Genomic DNA, 6,930 nt, shown 5'->3' on the forward strand with positions numbered 1-6,930 from the left:
TCAAAGTCTGCCTACAGCCTGAGGGAAAAGCCCAGCTCTGATCCAGCTGTAGGCAAGCCCTTTCCCCTGGGTGGTGCCTCATTGACCACATATACCAAAGTGACATGAATGTATGGTGTGGCAAGCATTAAGTGATAATAATGCTTGCAAAAATATTTCACATAGTATGGCCAATCATGTTACTCGGTGAATTTTTGCAGAGGAGTGTTTACTGCACTATTCTTGAAACCTTCTTGTTGGCTTGAATTTTTCCAAAAGTGAAGGGGAATGAGGAAAGGGAGACTGGCAGCTCTTGTCTGCACAGAATACTCAGAAAGCGATACCAATGGCGGCCTCTGGGGAGAAGAACTGGGTTATTGGGAAGTGACCTACTTTTCATTTTCATTATAAAACCTTTTTGCTCCTTTTGGGTTTCTGTTTCATGTGCATGTACAACTTGCTTAAAAAGAAAGACTTAGACCAGCGAGACGGCGCCGTGTGTAAAGGCTTTTGATGTCAAGCCTGATGGATTGAGATCGATCCCCTGAAGCTGCATGGTGGAAGTGGAGAACAAACTCCTGCAAGCTGTTCTCCGACCTCCATATGCGTGCCGCAGTGTGCCGAGCTCATGTGTATACACACACACACACACACACACACACACACACATACACACACACACAAAGTAAACTTAAAATGTAATTAAAATTTTTCAAAAAATATTTCCAAGTTCTACCCATATCTTGGGGCCAGTCAAGGCTACCCTATTAAGAAAATGCTGAGCCAGGCAGTGGTCGTACATGCCTTTATTCTCAGCACTCAGGAAGCAGAGGCGGGTGGATCTTTGTGAGTTTGGGGCCAGCTTGGTCTACAGAGTGAGTTCCAAGACAGCCAGAACTACACAGAGAAACCCTCTGTCTTGAAAAACAAAAATAACAGAAAGAGAGGGAGGGAGGGAGGGAGGGAGGGAGGGAGGGAGGGAGGGAGGAAGAAAGAAAGGAAGGAAGGAAAGAAGGAAGGAAGGAAGGAAGGAAGGAAGGAAGGAAGGAAGGAAGGAAGGAAAGAAAGAAAATCTGAGCCTCTTCTGTCCAGGCCTGCCGGGTACCACTGAAGTCCAGCTGTTGGTGTGAAGCAGAGTGATTCAGGGATCCTGAGGCTGGTAACCTGACAAGAGCTGTACTTCAAGCAAATGGAGACTCATGGAAACAAGAGGCAAATACACACCTTCCACTGGGAAGTTGTGGGGTCCTGCCTGGGAAACAACCCCTGACTCCATCGGTAGCCACAGGGTGTAAGCTCCTGGAGAAGGCAATGTCTTGGACAGTAAGACTCGATCTGGAGGAGAAGGAAAGACTTTCCAGACCGCTGCAGCAGGGTCTCCAGACCTCCAGACCAGCCTGTGGAAACAAACAGAAGCCTGGCTGTCACTAGGGTGCTACAGATTCAAGCTGTCCTGATAGAGGAGACGTTGGGAGGATGAGTGAGTGGCGCAAACTCCCTGAAAAGGCAGGTATGCTGCTGGTGGTGGGTAGGTACTATTACTTCATAACTATCTGGAAGAAGAGGCCCACTGGGCTCAGGGCACACTAGGTCCTTGCCTATGGTGACAATTAAGTCAGTACTTTGCAAGTGAGAGTTCAAGTCTTCAGGCTGACACCACCATCACCTGGACAGTGGAGAGTGCCAAACTGGGTGGTACCCAGGGCCTTAAACGTGCTGTGTAAGTGCCCTGCCATGAACCGCGTCCCAATGCAATTGGGGATCTTTGGGCTAGGCACTTACGTAGGAGCCCTTGGTCTGGGAAATGAGTGGCAAGCAGAAGTTTAGAAATGGGATCCATCAGGAAATGATTATGAAAGACCAGAGAGGACAGAAAATGGGGCCAGAACTAGAACAGTTATCAGTCAGAGATGCAAGGAATGAAATTGGACAACATTAAAGTGGATTAAAATTCCAGTAGCCTCAGCATCCCTAAGGCAGAGCTGGGACAGGCTTACTACTGAATTTCCCCACCTAATTCAGTGCCTAGTAGAGAGTGGGTACCCAGCCAACTCCTAGTCACAACTGAATAGGTGAGAACATATTATTTCATCATACCAAACTATTTCCCTTATCCAATTATAAAACCCACCCAGCCAGATTTGAGTCTCATAGCTGTGGGTTCCCTTTTGGAGGCCTAAAATACAAACATTCATTAGGCTATAGACTTAGAATTGATTCATTGAAGGTTTAGCTCAGTGGCTGAGCACTTACATAGCATGCGTAGTATTGTAGATAAGTAATGTGGTATACTTGGGAGACTGAAATGGATTGATGTGAGTTCGAGGTCAACCTGGGGCTTCATAGAGTGTGCCAGGCTATTCAGGGCTATAAAACAAGACCCTCTCTCAAAAACAAGTTGATTCAGGCCAAGTGTAGTAGTGCACACTTTTAATCCCAGTGCTGGAGAGGCAGAGCAGACTGATCTCTGTGAGCTCAAGGTCACCCTGTTCTACAGGGCGAGTTCCAGGACAGCCAGGGTTACATAGTGAAACTCTGTCTCAATAACCAAAACAAACAAAAAAGACAACTCACTACATTGCTTTCAGTGTGATGTATAATATATACCCCGAACAAATGAGCAGGCAGGCAAGCAAGAAAAGGCGTCTCAGGTGGGACCCAAGGCAGTTGAGTCTTGCCGTGTGGTTCTGAGTATCACTCTTGAAAGCCTCCAGGGATGTAGCAGAATTTACACAAATCTACACATGCTCACATGAAGGTGACCACTATTTTGTTCTCTACCATCTTGCCTGACCTTGAACTTGGCATGAGTGAGAGTCTTCCAGTGTACCTGGCTTTTCTCTCTTATCTGTGATAGTCATATGTCCACATGGAGACTGAGTATCTTATGATCAAATGCCCAATAAGAGGCAACTGAAGAAAGGAACGGGTTTTTTTTTTTTTGTTTGTTGTTGTTGTTTGGTTTGGTTTTTAATTTACAGTTTATGGCTACAATCCCTCATGGCAGGTGTGACATGGCAGAAGGCACTGCTGATGACCTTAGAAGCAAGTGTGTGAGGCTGCCATGTTCACTTCTCCATAGATAGGAAGATTAGGGAATGCCAAACCTCTTCTTTCTCCCCTTTTTATTCAGTTCAGGACGCAGCACATAGGATGATGCTGCCTACCCTCAGGTGACCAATCCTGTGTAACCTGCATGGCTTGGGAGTGCCCAGACTATGGCGATGGATGATGACCAGGAGACCTAAGAAAGGACAGAGTCAAAGACATACATCTGGATCGTGGCTTTATTACATATAGCTGAACAAGCTTATTGTATACAGCTAAAGGAGGAGTCAGGTTTAGTTCATCTCAGAAAGAGGTCTCTCTAGGGCTGTGGTCTCCACCGGTAACACGTGGGAGAAGGAAAGCTGTGGCCGTACTTTCTGCATACATAGCTTTTAGCAAAAGGCCAATTCTTCAGCATTTGTACTTGCACCAAAGGAAGGCGTTGTCATTCCTCTGAGCCTTGCTCAGGGAAGGGTTTGACATTTCCATGGGTCACTGACATGGTCATTTTTGAGTTAACACTTGCCCACTTCATCCACTCCCCATACTTAGGGACCAGCTCTCACACTTAGTCCTCTCTGGAAACACCCTCGTAAACACACCCAAAGGTGTTGCTAACTGATGCCCTAGACATTTATTAATCCAATCAAATGACAAGGAAGCTTAGCCATCATATTGTGTGTCAGTCATTTTTTTTTTACATTGCTTCCTTGTTGCCCATTGTGCGGCTATACTGCCATTTATCCACGCTCTTGTGGATGGCTGGCCACTGGGGATGTTCACACATAGCTATGCACATATGAGGGATGGGCTCTCTTTTCTGTTAATAACTGATCATAGGATTCTGGCATTTATTTATTTGTATGTGTATGCGCCTTATACATATATACATAGGCCCTTATATGTGAAGATCAAAGGATAACCTTGGGTGTTGGTTCTTATGTTTCAAGTTATTTAAGGTCTTTGTTGTTTATAGATGTGTACACACTTTGCTCATCCTGGGATTCTTTTTGCTCTACCTCCCAACTCATTTCAGGCTAACTGGGATTGTTTTGTTTTGTTTTGTTTTTCAAGACAGGGTTTTTTCTGTGTAGATTTGGAGCCTGTCCTAGAACTTGTTCTGTAGACCAGGCTGGCCTTGAACTCACAGAGATCCCCCTACCTGTTTCCCAGTGCTGTCATTAGAGGCGTACGCCACCACCGCCTTTACTATATGGTGCTACACCAAACTTTGTGTGGGTTCTGGGATTGAACTCAGTTCTTCACATTTTTGGAGTGACGACTCCCCAGATTTTGATTTTTTAAATGAAAGTATCCAATATTCCTTATCTTTTGGTATCTCTGGAAATAGTGGACAGAGTTTTGGTTTTTGAAGGCCAGGACATTTTTAATAGTCCCCATTCTCGAGCCCCATTGCCAGATGTATTTATTCAGTTAGTGTGAGTAAAAGTTCCTCTGAGGGTGTTGGGCTACAAACTTTTCTTGGGAAAATGTGTACAGTCCTCTACTCACAACAGATAGGGAGCCCACGATGGATAAAATATGGATATACTTAAGTCCCACTTGGTGAACCCATAAGTTTTATTGAAGTTACTTACAAGAATATGAGTGGAGGGTTATTTGTAGGACCAGAAATAACTCAGTGGAGTTTTACCACCAAAGCCCACCCCCACTTAAGTGACAGCTCACGGAAGCTGGAAACCTGGAGCACAGTTAGCTTGGAAGCTGTCCTTCAGAGCAGCTCAGCTGCTCTGAACCTCTTCCAGGCAGCTCAGCGGTTCTTTTGTTTCTTCTAAGTAGTCTGGCTGGTCCCTGCTTCCTTCAGTTTTCTCAGCTTGTCTCAGAGTTTTCTCTGTTTGTCTGAGAGTGACTGGCTTATATACTTTTGGGGTAGGAGTAGCCTAGTGAATCTGATCAGTTTCAGGAACTTCCAGAAGCGTTTCAAATGGTTTGTTTTCTGTATGTGCAGGACGGAGTGTTTCGCTCTCTTTCAAATGGAATATCTTGTCGTTTCACCTGCTTGTAAACACCGTGTCCTAAAATAGCCTGTTTCGTTTTCCCCTTACATCGAATGTCTTGAGAAGCTTTCCTCCATTACAGAAGGTTGTGGTCTGGGAGGAAACTGTTACTTAACAGATGGGTAGGACTCTTTTGGACAAGATGGGGCCGGGTCATGTGGAGGCTGAACCTGGAGCATCAGAAAAGGCACAGCCCCTCCTCACAGTCCAGAGCGCCTCCTTTTTCCTTCCCTTACTGTGCTGCAGATCTCAGAAACCCCCAAAGTGGCCCTGGAAGGAAGAAGACAAAGTTCTTTGGAGATGAGCCAGCCTGTGGCACTCTGAAGTCCAAAGTCAGTTGACTATGGCCCAGGCCTACCTAGTCTTCAGGTGGGAGGGCTGGCCTGTGGTGTGAATCCCAAGGGGAGGCTCTATTAATAGTGGCTACTTCTTTGGATTGTGAGGACTAGTCATGCATGAAGGCATGTGCCTGTAATCCCAGTGTGAAGGAAGTAGAAGCAGAAGGGTCAGAAGTTGAAGGTCATCCTCTCCTGTATGTGTCTGTGAAGAACAAGCTTTTCTCTGAGAAGGCTAGCCCAGCAAGGGCCAGGATCCTCCAAACCTCCCCATCCTGTGAGCCTCTGTGTACACGCCTGTTTGCCCAAGCCCTGGATGCCAGACATTCCTGAGATTTGACTCCATCACACCCTCCCCTTCACGCCAATTATGAATCATATCGAATCTCGAAGTCAAGCTCCTTCCAGTGGAATTAGACACAGTCACCACCTGCTTTAGGATAAAAAAACAGAGTGAACTTCCTGCCCCAGTGTGGCTGTTCACCTGGTTTGGGTCATTGTACACCAGCGTGCAAAAAGTAAATTGCTTCAGTGAGCTCCTCTGCCTATGTTTGTGTGTCTCTTCTTGACACTGGGAATATTCTGTTCTGACACAGAATTCAAAGCCTGCGTGGGCTACCTGAGACGCTGTCAACAAAACAAATAAAACAAAACATGTGACCAAAAAGATTGTGAGAACTAAACAATTTAATGGGTGCGTAGGAGTTTAGCATCAGCCCCGAAGCACATGAACACATTAGCATTTATTATTATACCTCTGACTTGACCTTGGCTACACTGGCACCTTTCTTATGTGTTACTTGTTTTTCAAGAGCCAGTTGTCAAATATTTTTTGAGCTTTTTAGGAAAAATAGTTTCTTGCAGCCGCTCAACTCTGCCAAGGAATCCACATTCATTAATGAGACAGCTCCACTGGGATCCAATCAACGCTTAGATATGGTAACCATAGTGAGCTGAGTTAGGTCCTCTTTCTCCGGTGTTCTCCTCTTCCTCCCAGATAGATAAAGAAACTAAGGCACAGAAAGGACAAGCATCATATTCAAGTGACCTTCAGGTGCGGGAGCTACTGCACACTCTCATGGGTGGGGACAGATTGCTGTTTTAGAAACAGAACTGAAGGATCTCAAAAGTCCTTTCAACTGGATGGGGAATAGCAGGGAAGGGAACTTCTCTAGAGCAGAAAACACATAACAACGCTTCCCAGATAGGCACCAGGAGACAGTGTCACATGTTAGATACAGAAATCTATCCAGAAGAGTAGGTTATCCATTCCACTGAACTCTTATATATGGACCCCTTGGATTTAGCAATGCCGCTTCTAGAAAGATAGGTTGTAAAACTGGTTTCACAAGCCGAGGAAGAGATTTATTCTAGGATGTTTATGTTTTCCTTCCTTTCCTTCTTTTATTTTCTGTCTTCTTTTTAAAAGTTGGTTATTATTTATTTTTTAATATAATTTTATCACTTCCCTTTTCTCTTTCTTCCCTCCAATCTCTTACATGTTCCCTTCCTCCAACCCCTCCCATGTCCCTCAAACTCACCAACTCCCC

The 6,930-nt window shown here is 45.2% G+C and overlaps 1 long non-coding RNA gene across 1 annotated transcript; it reads left to right on the forward strand.

Moving 5' to 3' along the window:
* Positions 1 to 1,016: 1,016 nt before the first annotated feature.
* Positions 1,017 to 5,922, forward strand: LOC148120935 (uncharacterized). The gene is made up of 2 exons (XR_015738861.1): positions 1,017 to 1,489; positions 4,997 to 5,922. It is a non-coding gene; the product is annotated as an uncharacterized LOC148120935 (long non-coding RNA).
* The last annotated feature ends 1,008 nt before the right edge of the window (positions 5,923 to 6,930 follow it).

The sequence above is a fragment of the Myodes glareolus genome, chromosome 9 (genome assembly GCF_982192425.1).
Source record: "Myodes glareolus chromosome 9, mMyoGla1.1, whole genome shotgun sequence".
Lineage (NCBI taxonomy): Eukaryota > Metazoa > Chordata > Mammalia > Rodentia > Cricetidae > Myodes > Myodes glareolus.